This window comes from Schistocerca gregaria, chromosome 2 (genome assembly GCF_023897955.1).
Source record: "Schistocerca gregaria isolate iqSchGreg1 chromosome 2, iqSchGreg1.2, whole genome shotgun sequence".
Lineage (NCBI taxonomy): Eukaryota > Metazoa > Arthropoda > Insecta > Orthoptera > Acrididae > Schistocerca > Schistocerca gregaria.
The window spans coordinates 578,188,035-578,211,179 of NC_064921.1; positions in this window are offsets into that span (position 1 = coordinate 578,188,035).

The following is a 23,145-nucleotide window of genomic DNA, read 5'->3' on the forward strand; positions in this document are numbered from 1 at the left end:
ACGTCACAGGTCGTTCACCGTTTACATTCTCGCAACATTATTTGCTAACTGTAGCTGTTGGCGAGCGACTGCTTGATTAGGGGATGATTTAAAATGACAAGGCAATCACATAATGTTACAGCAGACAGGAACAACATTTTCCATCAGGTACAAGGAACATAAAGAAGCCTTCAGACTAAGTAACTGTGATAGATCAGCAGTTGTGAATCATGTATTCGAAATAGACCACCAGCTTAACGGGGACGTTAATGAAAAACACACACTAGTTAAAAGATGCATCACGTTCACTATTTTGAAGGTACGTCAATGAAATTTTGTTCCATGCTATACATGCTATTATTATATTTACTTTTAATTTCCTTGGATTAAGTTTATATGGAATTTAAAAATTTTATTAAAGAAACGTATGTATGTACTTTTTGCTCAGAAGCTTTTCAAGAGATTTCTACTAAATTTTCTCTGTTTAATCTCTTTGTACATGGTATGTTTCTCAGATGAGGTGTTTTGAATATATCTAACGGGGAATTTTAATATTTTAAAAAAATTATAATTCTGTAAGAATAACACAAAATTCTGTCATCATGTCAAGCACTTTGATCGATATCTCAGTTTGCGCTTAGAATTTCGATGTTTACACTTGAGACAACATTTATTGGGTTTATAGAAATAAAGTGTACAAAACTTCATTAATTATAGTCTTCATAGACCCTACGAAGAAGATACAAAAACATTTAAAAAACGTTCAAGAAATGCAATTTAAAGTTCAACCTAACATTTTTTCTGATGTCATCTCCTCAGAATGGTCGCCGATTTGTGATCAGAGTCCTCTTTACCTTCAAGGTTTCTCTTCTGGTTTCTTGTTTTCTGCCTTATTTCCTTTACTAGGTCTTCAGTTGACTTTTCAATTGCAAAGAGGCGCTGTAAATCTACTTTTCTCAGGATATCTTGAGTGACGTTTCTTATCTTTAAGTCCATTCTCTCCAATACCTTCTCCTCCCTACGTCCCCATCATTAAGTACGAAACCTGCATCCTAATCGAGCACTTCCGCAAATCTTTGTCAGAAGCACAGAGCAAAACATGAATTGCTTCTTCCTAAAAAGAGCAGCAGGTTTTGTTATTGTTTCTAAGATAAAGAACAACCTTTCAGTTGGAGCCCGTGAAAGTTTCCTTGAAAGTGATCTATGAGATCGTTGTTCACGGAGCTAGTGCTTCAAAAAGTGTGCGTGGCAGGAAGGTCACGTCACACGTTTAATTATTTTTCAAGCACTTCGGATGCTATCTTATCACTGAAACTTTAGGAACCTCTTTACCCATGAAGTCTACCAATAAAAAAAAAAACAACTGAAAACTGATATTTTCGGCTTATTTAATGAACATTCCCATTAAGAGAACAGAAGATGACTTGAAAATCTTCCCTGTAGAAAAGAAATGGAGGAAACACGACGGGCTGGCAGAATTGGAGATAAAACATCCCAGTATTCTCAGCGTGCGATTAAAAGACAATGAATTGAGATTTATTGACGGCTTTGTACGCTTATTTTAAGAGAGGTACTTAATTATAGATCTGCAATACTTATTTGATCGAAATCTGTATGCTGATGATCGAAGACGTAGAAATGGCAAAAATAAGCGAACAGCACAGCAGAGTTATGGTTGAGCTATCGGCTGCGCTTACGCAGCAATACCCAGATATATCAGTACACAACAACCCCTGGAATTGTATAGAAGCGTCAACTTGCCACTCTTGGAGCCAACGAAAAATCATCATGAAGCGGCGTGATGCAGTGAGAAGTTGAGATGCGATGACCACTGGCAGAAGTTGACGATTTTAATGTAAGACAAAGACAAAAAGTTCACCTTGCTTTCAGCCTACTTTTTTTTATTAACGTCGTAGTTGTGTTGGTAGCTATTGTAATTTTCTTAACCTTATGAATTAATGATAACGAGCGTTGTCTCTCTAAAAGCGTTGTTAAGCTGTAAATACAAGACGAATACGATTGAAATATACCAATTATTACTCTAGAAACACACACAAATGTAAATTCGGGTACTGCTACTTAAAAATTAAATTGTTTCTCTAAATTCCTTCGACATATGTAGTGGTTATATTTTTTAAGTTGAGGAGCAAATAGTCTGTAACCAAAGCGGAATATTAGTGTATACTGATTAATCTGGATTTTATGTGATATTCTGAAAAAAAGTTTGCAACCATCTTTAACTGTAGATATTAAATTGGTTTGCTACGAATGTATACGGTTTTACTACAGCAAGGTCACTGGCATATATACAGGTACGACATGATGAAATGTGTAGAACCTCTAAGGCCGAAGATTTTTTTTTTTAAAGACAGTAATCTAAAAGATCTATTATGCGCTTTTGGCATGTATTGTGATAGTGGCCTTTATCCCGCATCTTTTCAGCGTACACCTTTGGCACATAAACTACACACATATCCTCCGTTGTCGCGGCGGCGCAAAATGACTACTGATACGCAGTGTGCCGGGCGCCGCTTTCTCCTGCGCCTACCTCTCGACATCAGGTAAGGTGAATTTACGAACGTCTCTATGGAAATGCCTCACTGTTGCTGGTGTTATGTTGACGTTTCTATGGAAACGACTCATTGTTACGGTATCGCCAGGGTATACGTTCTACTGTAGCCAAGACATGTGCATCTATGGTCCTTTTAATACATGTACCAAGTGTCTGTCCACCTCATGCATCCTGATCTCTCTGTCCATGTCCCCTATCAACGTGTCTCTCCTATGTCCTCCTCCTCACCTGTCTCTGTTTCCATCTCCCCTATCTCTGTCCAATACTATCTGCTCAACATGCATTTCCTGCATGCCAGCCTACATGTCATGGATTGGAAAACGGTTTTGTCCTCACCCCCACACGTAAGGGAGACAACAGCGACCCTCATATAGCAACTAGCACCTCTACCACATTTGGTTGAAGTCGATGCAGTGGTTTAGGAGAATCCGCTGGATGTACACACATACATACACATATTTGTCCTATTTTACATATATCACAATTGTATGATTTTAATCTTGTTCTCAAAGTGTAGGTGTATCTGAGCATATGCAAATGAGTGCAGTCAAAGAAGTAAGAAACTTCATAATTACTATGTGAAATGTTATATTAACTCTTCAGTATGAGCCGGCCGCGGTGGCCGAGCGGCTCTAAGCTCTCAGTCCGGAACCGCGCGACTGCTACGGTCGCAGGTTCGAATCCTGCCTCGTACATGGATTTGTGTGATGTCCTTAGGTTAGTTAGGTTTAAGTAGTTCTAAGTTCTAAGGGACTGATGACAACAACAGTTGTTAAGTCCCATAGTGCTCGGAGCCATTTGAACCATTTTGTTCAGTGTGATACTTTGTAATTAAGAACATGTGCTTTCACAGGATAGTTTACTAGAACAATAAAAACATTTAGGGTGATAGTAAAATAAAATTTATTAATTTCTCTAATTGTTCTGGTTAATTGATGTGATTTTTTACAGTTCTTTGGCATGCATGTATAGCTACACCAGTTTCCTATTAGATAATTTACAAAACAACGTCTGGCTCTGCAGATGAATCGCGGGAATATTTTACTGTCCTGCCTGGGTTCCTACGCCAGTGCAGAAGATCTCTAGTGTTGTCGTATTGTAGATGTTCAATGATTCATGGTAACAATTCAAGGGCAAGACGACAGATACTATATTGTCAATGAAAACTAAGACGAATAAATCTCTTCCCTCCACCACTCCAATATGTCGTCCAACTATGGAACACTCACAGTTAAACATTAGAGGTGTTTTAGGGTACATTTGGAAATGAAGTGTAGGAAGGTGACAGAAAGAGACAGTTTTATGTGTAACAATGGACTACATGTCAACAATTTACTTTATATACGGATGTCACTTCACTAAGTTTAGCTTTCAAATGCCATTCGTTTTGGCCCTCACACTAAATAGACTAATTATGGAATTCTGTTCACAGGTACGTCTTTTAGCACATGAAGTAATTGATTGCAGTCACCCTTCGTAAGAGTGTCTGCAGAACACAGTCTCTCATCGACTTAAACCAACTGATAACTGACCAGTAAACCGTCATAATGGAATCACGACATGCGCTCTTTCTCTAGATGAGTCTGCATAAGGTTCTTTATTCCTGACTTATTGTTTGTCTTGGTCTCCCACTGTCTTCTGTGTTGATGATTCAATTAATTTTCTATGTAGAAAATTTTGCTTCTTACACTTATCTCTCGTAAATCTTCTCCACGTGCAAGTACCGTTCTTCGTTGAATTTATACGAATAGATAACTTAAGAAAATTATACTATTTCACAACAACATAGTCAGTACAATAGTTTTCCGAAAATTTTCAGTTGCACCTCTCTCAACACACTTATAAAATGTCGCCCACCTTAGTACAATACTTCTATTTTTATATTAAATCCTTCAACCTCCACCACAAACGAAACCCATTCTCCTCTCGCTAAATTGTTACTTTTCTGATACTTACTGCCAAATTCGCACCATCTGTCATTAAATGACTGTTTCTCAGCAGAGATAAGCTCCTTTCATTTGTTACTCTACTGATTATAAAAATTTTACGAAGATGAATTTTTCGTAATCGACGGAAGCATACACTCATAAATCACGTACAATTAAATCAAATGAAAATAAAACAAAAAATTCATTCGATACATTATATTTCATTCATATTAAAGCATTAAATAAATAATGATGATTGAAACGATGTAAATAATTTCAAGGTTCATTGTAGAACTTCATAACACGAACAAGTAAATAACGTGTTGGTCCTACTTTGGCGCTTGTCCAAACAGATATTCGGCTTACCACTTATTGTTACAGTAGTTAGACCCTTTAGAGAAAATGTGTCTGAGCACTATGGGACTTAACATCTATGGTCATCAGTCCCCTACAACTTAGAAATACTTAAACCTAACTAACCTAAGGACAGCATACAACACCCAGTCATCACGAGGCAGAGAAAATCCCTGCAACGCCGGGAATCGAACCCGGGAACCCGGCCGTGGGAAGGGAGAGAGCTACCGCACGACCACGAGCTGCGGACCGGACCCTTAGAGCACAGCAGTACGTCAATGATATTCTGCGCTCCTTTTTGTTGTCCTTCATTGCAAGCAATCCCAGGCGTTGCATTTCAGCAAGATAATTTCTACAGCGAAAATTTCCATTTGTTGATTCCGTTCTTGTCAAAACTACCTTCGCCAGCATGGTCGCCGGATCTCTCCCCAGTTGAGAACGCCTGGGACATTATGGGCAGAGCCCTGCAACCAACTAGGGAATTTGACGATCTGACTCACCAATAGGACAGAATATGTCATGATATACCTCAGGAGGACCTCAAACAACTCTATCAATCAGCGCGACTTGGATTAACTGCTTGCAAGAGGGCCACAAAGGAAAAAAGCGTTATTGGCTTGTCCTCTTTGTGAAACACTTTTCTTGAAGAAATCTTCCCATTTCTCAGAAACTGCTATCATTTGTTTGTCTGTACATGTGAAAGGCATCTACCGGTAACTGTCCTATATTTTTTCCCTTATAGTGTACACTCATGTGATCTTTGATGCACTTGGACACTGAAATCGTTCAATGAGGAGAGATAAAAATTTATATCGGAGCGGGATTCGAACCCGGATTTCCGGCTTTACGGGAGCTTCCACCTTCCCCGCTTCGACTATTCATAACACGTCTCCTTTCCCAGTAAATTCATATAGGCAGCACAGTACAGGGTAATGTACCCCGCCCACTGTTCCTCTTCGATTGCAGCCCTGTTGCATTCCCAAGAGAGTCTGGAAACTTTTGTGCATCTGAGATGAAGTATAGATGTGACGTCAATGTATAAGTATGGTACCTTTTCTTTCGGATATTATGGGGTCTGCTCTTTCAGATATGCGAGTCCAAAAGGACAGACGCCATACTTATATTAATGTATGCATCTGGAGCCATATCGATTTTTCAGTGCGGACACATGAAAATATCCGACTTCTCGCGGGAATATAGTAGGGCTGCGAGCGACATTGGGGTCGCACGTGTAACGTATGGAGGTATGGGTCGATGGCAGACGTGCTGGCATAGCCGCAGTGGAGCCTGCACTGTAGCCCAGCGTGTTCTCTGCAATTATAAAAATGTAAAAAGAAGTGTCAACGGTGAACTTGAAGGGGTGTCATGTGACCAAATTCCGAGAATACTGAAAGAAAAAGAAAGTTAAGACGACCGATCGCTTAATATCGAATATCTCCTCAACTAAAATTCCGGTCTGCCATAGATTTTCATCTGCTGCCACTGAGCTACTTCAATACAGCAAGAGTCGTTGATTTCTTCATAGAGTACACATTAAAATGGTGCTACATTGCCTCGGTTATAGGCACTTCAGTCTGGAACCGCGCGACCGCTACGGTCGCAGGTTCGAATCCTGCCTCGGGCATGGATGTGTGTGTTGCCCTTAGGTTAGTTAGGTTTAAGTAGTTCTAACTCGAGTTAGCAAAAATCTACATTTCATTGTGTTAAATTTTATTTCACTTTCTTTGCAAATACAGTATGTTTGTTACAACAACACCGAAAAGGAATAACTTTTGTATTTTTTAGAGGCAAATTCGTTGGGATTTTTCAACCCTGATGGTATTTTTTTAGCTGCCCGGTTTTCCACTCGTTGCAAATATTAACGTGTTTCTTTCGCCGCACAATACAGCGAGCTGTTGTAATAAGCTTGTCACCACATGCCAAGCTTGTGTATCATTTTTTCTGTATAGGTATAGGCTCTACAGGTAACTGTGACGTGTAATTAAATGGATGTGAAAGATATTTGGCAGTCAAGAGCAAATCCTTCAACCAGGATAATTTAAAACACGTAATTTATCCGTAACTAGGTTGGAACGTCAGCGTACATTCCTTGTGTAAATTACCTGTTTCATGAGAGGAAAAAACCTACATCAAAACCATAACAGGGAGTCGAACTACTTGACATATTGATTACAAAGGTGTCCAGATTTACTACTGAAGAAGCACGGGTATTCAAGTAAAGAAACTCTATATAATTTAGACAGTAAATTTGTACTCCCGTTATATGCACGCTGTAGAGGAAGAATTAGCTAAGTTAACGATATGGTAATTGGTTACATAGATCTGTTATTATAGATGATAAAAGCCCCGGAGTTATCTCCTCGTCATGTGTCAAACAATAATGTAAATATCCACAAGATATTTAAACTTCAGCACTTTTATAGATGTAACGTATCACCTTTCTCCCCTTCGTGTGGGTTTTGTTATTTTAAATTTGATCATGAGAGCGAAACTGCTGTCGAAGAAAGGATACAGCTCATTGCCGAAAGGAAAGAAACAGCATAATCATAAAATTGGCAAGACGGTTTAGGTTTTTCTTAGTCTTTTCCTGTGGCATAAAATGGTTTATGCTCGTGGTAGTTTACTTTTGTTCTCATTCTACAATTAGCTTCAGGCCAAGCAACGAGTTTGGTGATGCGAAACCCTGTTGTTGATAACAGTTAATGCAAAAGTCAGCGTAGCGCTATTATAATAATAATCACAAACGGACTTCGTTAAAAACAGCCGGTGTTTGCCAATACGTCGTGGAACGGTAGTATATGAACGGTCATCTGTCAGTGGGTAGCAGGTTGACGCATATCCAACTCACACGAGTAACAGCTGCTTATGGGTCCCCTAGAACGTAGAACTACTTAAACCTAACCAACCTAAAGACATCACACACATTCCTGCCCGAGGCAGGATTCGAACCTGCGACCGTAGCTCACAGAATACCAATAGTGTTAAAAGACATAGCCAGATAGTTTCTCGAAGGATGAAGGAGGATATACAGAGGGTCAAAAAGACGTCTCGCATAGGTGTGGTGTGCTATTCTGCTACTGAATAAAATGTCGGTTTTCAAGCGGCGTCATTTCGAATAAATTTTTCGAGCTGTCGATGGCCACCTCCGCCATCGTCGTCAGGACTGAAACCACTGACTGCCGGGGATGGCATCGCTTCTCGCTTATAACGCCACGATTGCGGCCTCTGGCACCAAGGAGAGGACCGAAATGATGGGTGCATGGAAGGTGATTGGGCAGCTCATAGCAGTTCCATCCCACCGCGGAAACGAGTGGAGCGGGTCCAACGAGATATACGGGCCCTGCAACTAACTTGCGACGTCACACCAGTATTCTTGTCTGCCACACTCGAGAAAGCTCGGTTCCGTACAGGGCACATGGGAAATCAATATTTTATTGAAATGGTACAGACTAAAGGACTTAATTTTGCAGTGTGCACTTTTGTTCTTGTACGTATTTAAAGGAGGAGTCAAGAATTGTTAAATTCGTCACAATAGATACTCGCTTCCCGCCGGAGACTGCTGCTGGCACTCGTAAGACCTGCAGTGTCAAGTGCCGTAACGTACGCGCCACGGCCTGTATTTCTCGTGGAACTCGGAGTGACGTAAGTGGCGGGATGGGCCGGCACCACGTTTGACACGGCCACTCCCGCCGCCCTACATGCGTCAAGCATTCGTAGTTGGTTGGATCCTTTCGATATGCCACTGCGAAAGACTCCGACACATGTTATACTACTGTATGTGTCTGTTACAGGTACCACTTACTGCAGCTGCTTGGTTCGAGAGTCTGCTTGCTACCCCACACATAATGCAAGAGAGCATTTGAAACTTTAAGTACGACTGGTCAGTTTCGGTGGAAAAGTAAGAGTTTGAACGCCTGTAGTTCTGAAAGTTTGTAATGAGCTAATCACTGCCCGTTAGCGGAGTCTTTAAAGTAACAGCGGAACGGCCGGCACGATTTACATTACGCGCTCAAGGATAACTCAAGGCTCCTCTGCCAAGGACACAGCGGGTTGGCAAATGGCTCTGAGCACTATGGCACTTAAGATCTGAGGTCATCAGTCCCCTAGAACTTAGAACTACTTAAACCTAACTAACCTAAGGGCATCACACACGTCCATGCCCGAGGCAGGATTCGGACCTGCGACCGTAGCGGTCTCGCGGTTCCAGACTCAAGTGCCTAGAACCGCACGGCCACACCGGCCGGCGATGCAGCGGGTCCATAGCGTTTATCAGTAGTGGATATTTATTTCCGTCGCTATTTCTCTGACAAATGGATGAGTGATTCTGATATTTCTTTCCGAAATATGTCTTCCGTGTTGAACCGATCATATCTTTAACCAATGTCGTAACGGCCGCCTCACAGCAGCCGTCAACTCGGCGCGGCGTGCTACAACACGCGCGGCACACAGCGAGTACCGCTGGCGCCGCACACGGTGTCAACACCTGGCCCAAGTGAACGCGTCGTCGCGGGGTTAGCGGCAGCGTACACACCACTGTCGATACGGATTACCCTGGCGGCGCTGCCCTTTCCACCAGAGTGAGCAACCGTATAAGGGCGCCATCTACCAACACTCTGATTGGCCGGACCTACGGATATAAGCGAGCTTGCCGGCCGCTGGTGGCTTCTCCGCCCCGCCTATCGCATCCGTCTCCCCTCCCCCACGCGGATCCTGTATGATCTCTTTCCTTTCCCCCACCTCCTCCTTTTCCTTGAAAGGATACGGATCTTGTACACCTCCCGCAAACTCGACCCTACTCACCCGCTTGTCTCGCCCAACCTCTCCCAACCCCACCCGCTGCCGCGCCTGTCCCACCCGGTCTCCATCTCTTCACCCTCCTTACCCTCTCCCAAGGTGGCTTCCGGCAGCTCCACCTCCCTGATGTTGTCCTCCTCCCCTCCATCTACCCCTCCTATCATCTTTGATCCTCCCTCCCTCTTCCTCTGTCTGTTCCTTTGGGCACCCTCCCTCACTCCTCCCTTTCTCCCCACCCCTCCCCCGGGCTTCTCCTCCCCTGTCCCTCTCCCCCTCCTCTTATCTCCTCAGCCATTGGCATCTTTGTTCTCCCCTCCCCACCCTCTTCCCCCCCTCACCTTTCTTCCCCTCTTGGCAGGTCCCCAGACTCGCACACGCTACGTGGACTTTCGCGCGCCGGAGATCATCGCCATCTGTGTCTCGTGTGTGTGTGACGTCGTTTTGTGTTTTTTGTGTCCGCCGTCACGCTTCTACGTTCACTTGTGCCATCGGATTCGTCAGTGTTCTGTGTGCCGCGTTCAACGTGTTTTCGGTGTCGTTATCATCGAGTGTGAACGGCTCTGTGTTTTTTGTGTATCTGTGACCACTATTTTTTAGCCCATCACTATGTTCTTTCTGTTTCTCCAACCTGTGTTCTGTCATTGTCAACACTACGGCTGAAGAGCGGCGTAGCATGCCGCTGACAGCCTACCTGTTTGTATAGGTATTAAAATAACAAAAAAAGGAAAAAAAAAACCGCTGGTGGCCAAGCGGTTATAGGCACTTCAGTCTGGAACCGCGTGACCGCTACGGTCGCAGGTTCGAATCCTGCCTTGGGCATGGATGGCTGTGTTGTCTTTAGGTTAGTTAGGTTTAAGTAGTTCTAAGTTCTAGGGGAATGATGACTTGAGATGTTAAGTCCCATAGTGCTCAGATCCATTTGAACCATTTTTAAGCGAGCTCCATGAGCCCGTTTAACCAGTTCAATCTTCGCCGATGACTGTGTAACTACCCTGTTGCTGGATTCACGACCACCGAACCGTACTGTGGCCTCCCTGGCTGGAAACTTGCGACGCGTCGGTATCGACTTTTTGGCAGTGGTTTGGACTTGTATTCTCTACTAGTGACTCTGATTTCTCCTTGGCGCTACAGCCAGCCAAGTGTTGAGTAGTCGAACTTAAGTTTTGTTTTGAGTCACAGAAGCTAAGATAAATCACGGAATATTTGTTGTGTTATAGTGCGGACATAACAACCAACGATTACTCACGATTGACATAAGGCCAAATTTAAATTATTTATGTAAAATGGGCACTTTGGCTATGGCTTACGTACATGAGTGCAGTTTCATTGTGAATATTCTGATCGGATCAACCAAGATTGATAAATGAATCTTTTGAATGGAACGTCAAAAATAAACCCAAGACTTACGTATTACGACCCCTCAATTCCTTAATGTATACACGAAATCTTAAAACAAAGATCTCATGAGTAAAATTACGTGTGATACTCTGACTCTTTTGCTGAATGGTTCCAGTGAAGCAATGTAATTCGTTGCCTTTTATGGGTACTATAGTCAGATTTGGTAAGTAAATCCAATATGACAAAAAAGGAGAATTTCATTTTATGACAAGGTTTTAAGTTAGATTCGCGTACAGTTGCTCTTGACACCCATGATGAACACAGTAAGATACGTTTAATTTCGTAAAACTTGTCTATTTTACAAGCTTCGACTTCCGAGAAGTTACAGAAGTTTCTGACAGCGTATTGGAAACCTCACCAGCGTATAGCATTTTATCATAACATTACCATTTTACATGAGCTCTACAAGGATATTATCACAGTTAAAGTAGTAACCTTTTAACTTTCGCAGCACTCGCAGCAAAAAGAATAGCAGTTGACGTTGATGGAGAAACGACTAGCAACTTGAGGATGTTAGATGATCTGTGTGTCATAATCAGATCTCTCAGTTGGCAAGGCACTGTAGGTGAGATGCAATGATCTTGAATGCATCAGGGACATTTGTAATCTATGATACCAACTCTGTCGATTTATTACACATTTTATTCCATACTGCCTCCATGACTCAATTTGATATGTCTATAACAGATGCCAGATTATGCCTAAGAAAATCATATTTAGTTGTGTATCACAGTAAAATGCATTTTAGATCATTTTTATTAAACTTATTATTCCCTCACTTTTCTTCGAACATCAGTGACATTCACTGAGGTCAAAAGTCATTCGATATAGTATCGGACCTCCTCCTGCCAAGCATAATGCAGCAGCTCGACGTGGCATGGACTCTACAAGTCACTGGAAGCTCCCTGCAGAAATATTGAGCCATCATGCCGTTATAGCTCTCCATAATTGCGGAAGTGTCGCCGGTGTGGGATTTTATGATGAACTGATCTCTCGACTATGTCCCATAAATGTTTGATGGGATTCGTGTCTGGCGATCTGAGACACCAAATCACTTGCTCGATTGTCCTGAATGTTCTGCAAACAAACCACGCATAATCGTGTCCCGGAGACAGGGCGCAAAGTTATCCATTAAAATTCCATCATTGTTTGAGAACATGAGATGCATGAATGATTGAACATGGTTTTCGAGCATCTACATCCATACACCGCAAGCCATCTGGCGGTGTGTGGCGGAGGGTACCTTGAGAACCTCTATCGGTTCTCCCTTCTATTCCAATCGCGTATTGTTCGTGGAAAGAAGGATTGTCGGTATACTTCTGTGTGGGCTCTAACCTCTCTAATTTTATCCTCATGGTCTCTTGGCGAGATATACGTAGGAGGGATCAATATACTCTCCGTTGGATCTCCTCTCTCTCTTCTATCAACCCTATCCGGTACGGATCCCACACAGCTGAGCAGTATTCAAGCAGTGGGCGAACAAGCGTACTGTAACCTACTTCCTTTGTTTTCGGATTACATTTCCTTAGGATTCTTCCAGTGAATCTCAGTCTGGCATCTGCTTTACCGACGATCAACTTTATATGATCATTCCATTTTAAATCACTCCTAAAGCGTATTCCCAGATAATTGATAGAATTAACCGATTCCAGTTGCTGACCTATTATATTGTATTAAATGATAAGCGATCTATCTTTCTATGTATTCGCAGCACATTACACTTGTCTACATTGAGATTCAATTGCTATTCCCCGCACCATGCGTCAATTCGCTGCAGATCCTCCTGTATTTCAGTACAATTTTCCATTGTTGAAACCTCTCGATACATCTCAGCATCATCTGCAAAAAGCCTCAGTGAACTTCCGATGTCATCCACAAGATCATTTATGTATATTGTGAATAGCAACGGTCCTATGACACTCCCCTGCGGCACACCTGAAATCGCTCTTACTTCGGAAGACTTTTCTCCATTGAGAATGACATGCTGCGTTCTGTTATCTAGGAACTCTGCAATCCAATCAAACAATTGGTCTGATAATACATATGCTCTTACTTTGTTCATTAAACGACTGTGGGGAACTGTATCGAACGCCTTGTGGAAGTCAAGAAACACAGCATCTACCTGGGAACCCGTGTCTATGGCCCTCTAAGTCTTGTGGACGAATAGCGCGAGCTGGATTTCACACGACCGTCTTTTTCGAAACCTATGCTGATCCTACAGAGTAGATTTCTAGTCTCCAGAAAAGTCATTATACTCGAACATAATACGTGTTCCAAAATTCTACAACTGATCGACGTTAGAGATATAGGTCTATAGTTCTGCACATCTGTTCGACGTCCCTTCTTGAAAACGGGGATGACCTGTGCCCTTTTCCAATCCTTTGGAACGCTACGCTCTTCTAGAGACCTAAGGTACACCGCTGCAAGAAGGGGGGCAAGTTACTTCGCGTACTCTGTGTAAAATCGAATTGGTGTCCCATCAGGTCCAGCGACCTTTCCTCTTTTGAGTGATTTTAATTGTTTCTCTATCCCTCTGGCGTCTATTTCGATATCTACCATTTCCCGTCAACGATCGGTGTAGTTAGACCAGAGGACCCAGTCAGTTTCACACAAACACAGCCCACATCATTACGGAGATACCACCAGCTTGCACTGTGCCTTATTGACAACTTGGGTCCTTGGCTTCGTAGAGTCTGAGCCGCACTCGAACCCAATTGTCGGCTCTTACAACTGATATCGTGACTTATTTGACCAGGAAACGGTTTTCCTGTCGTCAGGACGCTGCATGCGATGTCGTGCTTTTAGCATAGGCACGCTAGTACCGTAGACCCTTCAACGTCGGATTTGGCCAGAGTGTCCTAATGTATACGTTCGACGTACGTCCGATTGATTTCTGCAGTTATTTTAAGCAGTGTTGCTTGTCTGTTAACACTGACAACTCTACGCAGTCGCTGTTGCTCTCGGTCGTTGAATGAAGGCCTCCGGTCTTTACATTGTCCATGCTGAGAGGCAATGCTTGTAATATGGCGTTCTCGGCACACTCTTGACACAGCAAATGTCAAAATACTAAAATCGCTAACGATTTCCCAAATGGAGTGTCCCATGCGTCTAGCTCTAACTACAATGCCGCGTTCAGAGTCTGTTGATTCCGGTTATATGGCCCTAATCACGAAAGAAGCCTTTTCACATGAATCACCTGAGTACGAATGACACCTCTGCCAATGCACTGCCCTTTTACATCCAGTGTATTCGATACTACCGCCATCTGTATACGTGCATACTGTAACTAAACGAGTATGTGGGCTAGTTACTTGTCCACCTAGCCCTGGTATCGTGGAGAGATGAAATTGTGGCACGGCTAAACGCCAGCGGCCCTGACTGCATGGGGCTCCCTGGCCAGCCGGCTGCTTGACCAGTTCCGGCCAGCCAGCTGCAGAGACGAGCAACGTCACCGGAAGACGCAAAATACCAAAAACTGGGAATTTCGACGGCCATCGCTCGCAATTACTTTTGTGCTGGTGACAATGAGCAACAATGGCGGGCTTTGAGACAAGCTGAAATATGGCGTCACAGCTCTTTGAGAGTTGGTAATAATATACACTTATACATTAATGCAAATCTGAATACATTGGCGATGGCAGGAGAACGAGGTACGTCAAATGACACAACAGTATTTCAACTACAGAAGTTAATATTTCACAGCGACCACTCATTTACACATTGAACCTCTGAATCAACAACTTTAACAGTCAAAAACATTCCATTATAGCTATCATCTCTGAAGGCTAGCTATCTTCATCTAATTTATTTCTGATTTATTACGTCTCTTATATTTTTTATTACACAAATGTTTGTCGGAACATCGTATTCTCCCAATTTACGCAGCAAATGAATACATTATCAATACCTCTTATTTTGTCATACTTATGTCTTATGTAATGATCAGTTTACTGTTTTGCCAGTAACTTTATTTAAATGTTGACTGCAAGTGCTATTAGGAAAACTCCACTGACTGAAGAGTGCTCAACCACATGAGTTAGCGTACATCGCAATTAAAAAGAGAACCAAAAGGTGCTTCTATCAAGCAGAGGTAAATAATTGCTTAAACAATATTTAATTTGTCATATAACGTGAGACTACGTCTGCAAGAAAACTAGCTGATTTATTTATTTAAGTACTGGCGCCTAAGGAAATGAATAGTATGGAGTATTTCGAGGTGTGTGGCTGGCTGATACTTTCATCAGCAGCAGTTCATGAGTCTTAGTTCGCACCCCCACAGTTTTTCTGTTTGATAGTTTGTTTCGGAAAGCGGTTAAATAGAATCAAATAATGTCTATAGAGCTTACGGACGATGTGTTTATGGTAGGGACAACCTTTATCCAACGGAAAACCAGCCAGCAGTGGAACACTACTGAGGGCAGGAACTTTTCGAGTGAAGAGTTCAAGGGAGCGGTTCTGGGCACTTTATGTCGAATTATAGAAGGAGGCAGACCTGTCTATGCTACGGGTAACGTACACGATTCAGATTTGTAGGTGATAGATTCCCGCTGGTCAACGGCTGGTACCATACATTAGGCTCTCAAGAAACTTCATATTGCGTGAGATATGTATGTGCTCTAGAGTGGGACACTAACTTATACTGAGGGTAGGTGGAGTATGAGTTACTGCTTTTCGTATCGCGTGTGTCAGTTTGTGAATCATCATGTTAAACTCTGAACTGTTTTAAGTTGATGGATATTTCATGTATTGTGATTACGATATGGATTTTTCGTATCTTTGATGACTATTAGTGAGGGGATTTTGCTACCATTCTCGTAACACTCTCAACATAACTTTACTGCATTTGACATGGGTATTTTCCGTACGTACTATTACTGAATGGCATAGGACCACTACCCCTTTATTTGAGATGTCACGTCTTGAATAATCATTCAACATAATTCTCGGCCATCTGCATCTATTACATACCTCAAAATAGAACACATGTTATTAAATTATTCACTAAACTTTTAAATTGCAATTCTGTGTATTTTATTAACTTGCATTTCTGCCAATGCGTAGACAATTTGACTCCAGCTAAAGGCGTGCGCGGTAGCCGTGCGGTAGGGGGAGTCCTGTCACGTTTGACGGTTGGCGCTGCTCCTCCCGTCGGAGGTTCGAGTCCTCCCTCTGGCGTGGGTGGGTGTGTTGTCCATAGTGTAAGTTAGTTTAAGTTACACTAAGTAGTGTGCTGGCTTAGGGACCGATGACCTCAGCAGTTTGGTCCCATACGATCTTACAATAAATTTCTAATTTCCACAGCTATATATGATTATTTGCAACGAATTAGCTGCTGGGCATGAAAGCAGACATGCACTGGTCGACTCTATCACTTCGAGGAACAGAACGGCGAATAGTCCAAGTACCTTAAGTATGATTAACCTCAGGGTCCACAAACCCGGTATTGTCCTTAATTACAGTTGCAGTCTCACATTTTGTACACAACGTTAATATAGCGTTGGAAACAGAATTGAAGCAGCTTGGTTGCTGATGAATACATATCTAAGTCACTTGAGCATGGACAGAAGTAAACCGTTAAGTGTTCATCACAGAAATATCAAGTATTTAACGGCACCTGTCCTTCCGCTTGAATGTTTCCCGAAGCCAAGTAGATAACTGGACGTCTCTTCTTCGACTTGTACGTTCAGTAATCGTATCTGGAAAGGGAGACATAAGGTTTAATTTGGAATCCGAACTATGTGTCGTTCCTTGCGAGTCTTCAGATCATTAAGAGGAGAAGACTAACTTAAAAACAGAGTGAAATATTTTGTGAAACACCTGGGATTCTAAACTGTTTTCAGGTATGTGCTTTACAATGGACCACCATGCTCGACAAAGCAAGTAGATAAATAGGATCAACTCAGATTACGTGATTATTCAGTTTCTCCCGGCGTATTTGTTGCTCGAACAGTCCACGGGTATACTGCCGGTTCATAGTGTCCAATTGGCACAATATTTCGGCGATCAGAATGTCGCCATCGTCAGGTGCGCTGACGAACTGAGTTCCTGCGGGCGGGCTGCGGATTTAAATCCCCTCCCCCCGCGGGACGCTCTCTCCGCCGTCCGCGCCCGCGCACCAGCGGACGCGAAGACGTGGGCGTCAGAATCTGTCGTAGCGTCGATGTTCTTGCTACGTCCACCCTGGTCGCCAGTTCGTACTTCTTGCTGAGAGTCTCCCAAGACTTGCTGAGATTGTAGCTTTCCTATCGGTTGATAAGATCTTCCCTGGTGCGAATTCCGATAGCCTCCCTTACAACGCTGTCCCAGTATTTAGAGGTCTGAGCCAGGATCTTGGTACACTCATAATCCATCTCGTGTTTGTCGGACAAACAGCGCTCTGCTACCGCCGATTTATTTGTTCCTACCAGACATATATCGGACAACAGTACGCACCATCGAAGATCGTTGCCGAGAACATCAAAGGCACACTCGACTGAAATATCCAAATAAGTCGGCGGTAGCAGAGCACTGTTTGTCCGAGAAACACGAGATGGATTATGTGCATACCAAGATCCTGGCTCAGGCCTGTAATTATTGGGACAGCGTTATAAGGGAGGCTATCGAAATACGCCCGCATCTCGTGGTCGTGCGGTAGCGTCCTCGCTTCCCACGCCCGGGTTCCCGGGTTCAATTCCCGGCGGGGTAAGGAATTTTCTCTGCCTCGTGATGGCTGGGTGTTATGTGATGTCCTTAGGTTAGCTAGGTTTAAGTAGTTCTAAATTCTAGGGGACTGGTGACGAAAGATGTTAAGTCCCATAGTGCTGAGAGCCATTTGAACCATTTGATTTTGCTATCGAAATTCGCACCAGGGAAGATCTTATCAACCGATAGTGCGGCTACAATCTCAGCAAGGCTTGGGACCCGGCATTGAATGTAATTAAGAAGACTCTCGGCAAGAAGTACGAACTGGCGACCAGGGCGAACGCAGCTAGCACATCGACGCTACGACAGTTAGTTCAGTCGGGCTGTAATGGTTGGAAAGGAATTGATTCATTCAAATCATATCTTCAAATTATTCTGCCGGCGTGCGACACTCAGACTGTTTAAAATTACGCTGCATAATAAGACTATGTTTGACTCTGTCTTGCGTGTTTTCGGACCAATATGTCGATAGATATGCATAATAAAAATAATTTAAATTATTACAATCTCTAATAAGTGCGCGCATCCGCGTCGCCGATTCGTTTTCTAAATATCCACACACAAATTCCAGTTTGTGACTTAGTGGCCAATTTGGTGGAAGTGCGTACATAAATTGATCTAACCATGAACATGGATGTATGTCATTCTCAGAATTGCGAAAGATCTTAAATTTCTGAACAGTTAAGAAGAGTTAATAGTCAAAGTTTCCGCCTCGTGGCGACAAAGATCTACCGCGTCTGTCCCCGTCCGAATGTCGATTATTGCCAAGTTCGCGCGCCTCGTAATTGAAATAAATTATTTTCTTCAAAACCCTCTGCTATCTGTGATTCTAATATTCTTCTGCTTTCCTTTCCTACTATTTGTTTGAATTGCTTTCGTAATGCCTCAAATTCCCTTTTAACGCGATCATTAAATTTTCCCTGATTTTCAACATGTTTATTTATGTTCTGTTACTCTTCGGTTTCTACAACTGGCAATGGAGCTGTATCATCTGAATCTCTGTCCCCATTTAATCTAAGATTTGTAAATTTATCTGAAATCTCCTCAACTCTTTCCCATAAGTCACCTATTTTTTCTTTCTGTTTATTTACGTCTTCCGTAAGTGTTGCCACTCGGGTTTCAGTATTGACACATTTAATACTTAACTGTTCATACTGTTGTGTTAGATTATTTATTGTGTCAATTGGTACAGATTCCTCGATTCTTTCAAATATTTCATCCTTATCGTGTGCGCTTTGTAAATTTAACTCTGAAAATTTTTGTACCATCACGCGATCTCTTTCTTCCTGTTCTCCATCCTGTTCCTTAATGTCTGATTTTTATTGAAATTAATCTATTATTGTAAGCATTCAAAATCGGTTGTTTTCTCTCATTTCTTTCTTTAATTCATGTTTCATATTTTTAAAACATGTCCCTATTCGTCAGTCTAACCGTGTTTCCATAGTTCCCATATCAGTTTCTAACCGTGTTGCCAATGTTCCCATCTCTGTTCTTAATTCAGATCCTAACTGTGATCCCAATAGGTCTAACCGTGTTTCCATTGTTCCCATCTCAGTTTTAATTGTTCCTATTTGTGAGTCTAACCGTGATCCCAAATTTAATGTTGCACTCATCAAGTGCTCCATATTAAATTGTTCGAAATTCTTTTCGCCCCCCACATTTCCCGTAAAACTAACTTCCTTCGTCATAGCAGAAAAGCTATGTGTATTCGATACTCTTCCAGAATCTTCTGTCATTAATCTCGTATTCTGCAATTTTTTTTATTGTGAAAAAATTTGAACTGGTTCTGGATTATTTTCCCGACTTACTAAATTGTTTTCTACTTCATTATTCGTCATGCTGTTCTCCTGTATTGGCGAGTTCGCCATGTTAACAATTTCGTCATTATCACTATCCATCATTATTGCCTTTTTCATCGATCGCGCAATCATTTACAAAACACGTCACTATACGAAAATTACACACAAAATAACACGTTATCACCAACTATACCATTCACACGAAATGCTTCCCGACGAACACGCCTAACGAACACTTAAAACCTTCACAATTGCACAAAATTGTCAAACCCGTGTACGACTCATCAGAAATAAAAATCCACAAAAATACCATCAGCAGAATGGCAAGACAACTACTAATGTTCAATCACAAAATTTATACATGCAGTATAAACTACAATTACTAAACTACAAATCTCTGCAACAATCCTACTGTCTGCTATTTTTACTATCAAAAGAATTCCAAGGGACGATCCGAAGCAGCAGTCGCCACGTTCATGTGGGCTTAATTAAATGAAATGTTAATAATTTTAATTTTAGTCGCTGTTTGTCCGGTTACGCAGTCTCGTAATCGGTTGGCCTTGACTAGTATTACTCCGCAATCTGACTGCATAGAATAACAACGAGGAATGAAAGGAAATTTGTGTTAACACAATTAATTAATTAAGTCCCCAGCAACTATAAAAGCTACGAAACAACAAAGCACAAGTATAACTGATCTGTGTGTGGAAGTGTGATTCAATGTACACATCTGGCACGGTTCGTCCTCAATACGACAAGATGCTTTAAACGCCACGTACAATGAAGTAATTAAAAAACAGAAATACTATAATTGCATATAGAAACCAGAATTACAGTCTAATACAAAAACACGAGCCAGATGCTTTGTTGACTGAACCTGTGACCAAGAGGAATTGTTATTTAGGACATTTGAAGAAATGAATTTTCTTTACTTTCATATATATTGACGAAAAATACACTCTGATCATTACAACATCCCCAATCGAACAACATATGGTGTCTTGCCCAACAGAACAACTGCACACGACATGCTCACAACTAGTAGTCTATCGACATCGTCTCAACAAACACTGATCACGCCAACCTCAGAACTACTGCTGCCCACGGCAACTTCTCAACTACAACTGCCATTGGAGGCGGCTGAATAATACTATTTGGCGCAATCTCTGGCGCTGTGACTCAGTATAGCCACCTTTCAATAGTTATGATAGTAAAAGCGTTCGCGACACGGTCGCCATATAAAACGCTCTCTATAAGATTTTACGTTACTTTGGTAATATGATGATATAAACTACTGCCATTATCACATTGTACACCCTGCACTATTGTTCTCGTGAGCTCGGATACCACAGCTATATGCCAGAATGATGACAGCAGCCACTGGCGATTACACTTCATCCTAATATTACTCTTGACTTTCTACAGCAGGGCAAAACTATGAAAATATAATGTGATGTTATTAGCTGTTCCGTATAAACACCCTACAATACTACTGTTGATCATTGTATGAGAAACAATCGCTTCAAATGACTCACCTTTCGCTTTACTCAGTCTCACCTAAATAATTTAACTGTAGGTGGATACTCCTTTGGAATCTATGTCTTTTATGGTGAAGAGTTAACATAATGTAAATACGTTATGTGAAATTCTATATGAGATTAGAAGCAAACGCTTAGTGTCGAAAGATTCGTTGCCCATGAAAGTTAACACTTTTACTAGACCAAAGTCACTTACGTATAAGCAGACACGACTTGTTGAAACCTACAGAAACACGTCTGCAGAAGATTTAAAGCTCAAAAAAACAGTAACATAAAAGGTGTGTTATGTAACTTCTGTTATGTAGTTGGTACTGATGAATTTAATTAAGTATTAGTTAATCTGAGCCAGTGTAAATAATCAGCTCTGTGATTTCACTGTGAAAAGATGTACTAGCAGTTCAACGTGGTACTTTGTAGTTAGGTGAGCATGCTTTCACAGTCCATTCAAATGGTAAAATAGTAATATAACTGAGGGAAAGTTTTAAGTTGATTCTAAAATAAAATGTGTTAAATCTCTACTCGTTCTTTTGGTTGATTAACTTTTTTTTGCAGCTCTATGTAATGTTTAAATGCCTACACGAGAATGTGCTATGAAAGTATGTTCACTAAAGTACAAAACAATGTCTGGCACCGGAAATGAATCTCTGCAATATTTTCTTGCTTCAGTTGGGTGCCATTGTTTTTATAGGAAACCTCTGATGTCATCACACTGCAGATGTTTGATGATTCACGCAATCAGAACAAAATGACGCATGCTATCTTTTCTATGGAAATTAATTGGAAAGAAACTAAATAAACTGCTTCCGTCGCTACAGTACACCGTCTAGCCATGCAACTCTCTCGGTTGAACATGACAACTATTCTGATAAATCTGTGGGGTTTGCTTGTGTGGGATAATACACGGACACAGTTTTATGTTGGTTCAACAACGTACGGCCAGTCAACAACTTGTTCCACAGGCGTATCGTCAATTTATTAACTTTGTCATGTCATATGTCTTGCCCCTCGTTCAAAACAGGTTAATTATGGCAGTCTGTGCACAGTTCAGTTTTTTAGTATATGGAATAATTGACCATAGTCACTCATTGTAATAGTGTCTGCAAAAATGGCGTAATTCACCTTCTCTGCTCAATCTAAACTATACTGGTAACTGATCAGTGAACTGTAATAGTGGAATCAGAATACAACTGCGTTTTCTATTTGAGTCGGACTAAAGTTCTCTTTTTGACCTCCCGTTGCTGTCTGCGCTAATTTCAAAATTTACCTTCTGTCTTGAAAATCTCGTGTTTTGTTTTCTTCTTTCTTCTAAATATTCTCCTCTTGCGATCCATTTATTTCGTGGGATTATTGAAACTGGTCTCTTCTGGAAGTATTAGTGTTTTAGTGTAACAATTTTGATGCAATTGTTTTCATTAAACTCAAATGTTCCACCCACCTTCGGGTGCTTATATGGTAAAATCAATTTCCACCTCAGCGAAAACTATATTTCTGCAAAACTATTACTTTTCGAGATATTAACGCTGATTTCGTGCCTATCATTACACGATCTATTTCCTGCACAGGATAACTGCTTTCACTTAGCTCTCCCGACAGTAAGACTTTAGCAAAGAAGAATTTTGCTATCGGATCAAAGCATACGTAATTTACGCGTAAATTCCATACAGTTTAATTCACTTTAAAATAATTCACCAAATTCATGTGATACACTAAATTTCATCAAATAAATTAAAGAGATTAAGATGAATAAATAGTCATTGTCTTTACTCTATATGCAACTAAATATTAATATACGTTCACTTGTGATAAAAGAGAGAGAAAGAGTACGTCCATTAGCACTCATAGCAGATACAGAAATAGTGTTAATGCTTCAGATTATCCTGCAGTTAAATTGAAGGTGAGATCAGATATGCATATTTTCTCTTTGATGCTTCTCAAAGAAGGATTTCCTTATAGAAATAACAACGCTCTTCAACAACAGTATCTAAATCTACAGTTCTCTAATCAGTATAAGTACTGATATTAGTATATATTTTGTATCGCTTCCTACACATACCAGCCATGCAGATGACTTATACATGACATATATCATATTTCAGATTTTC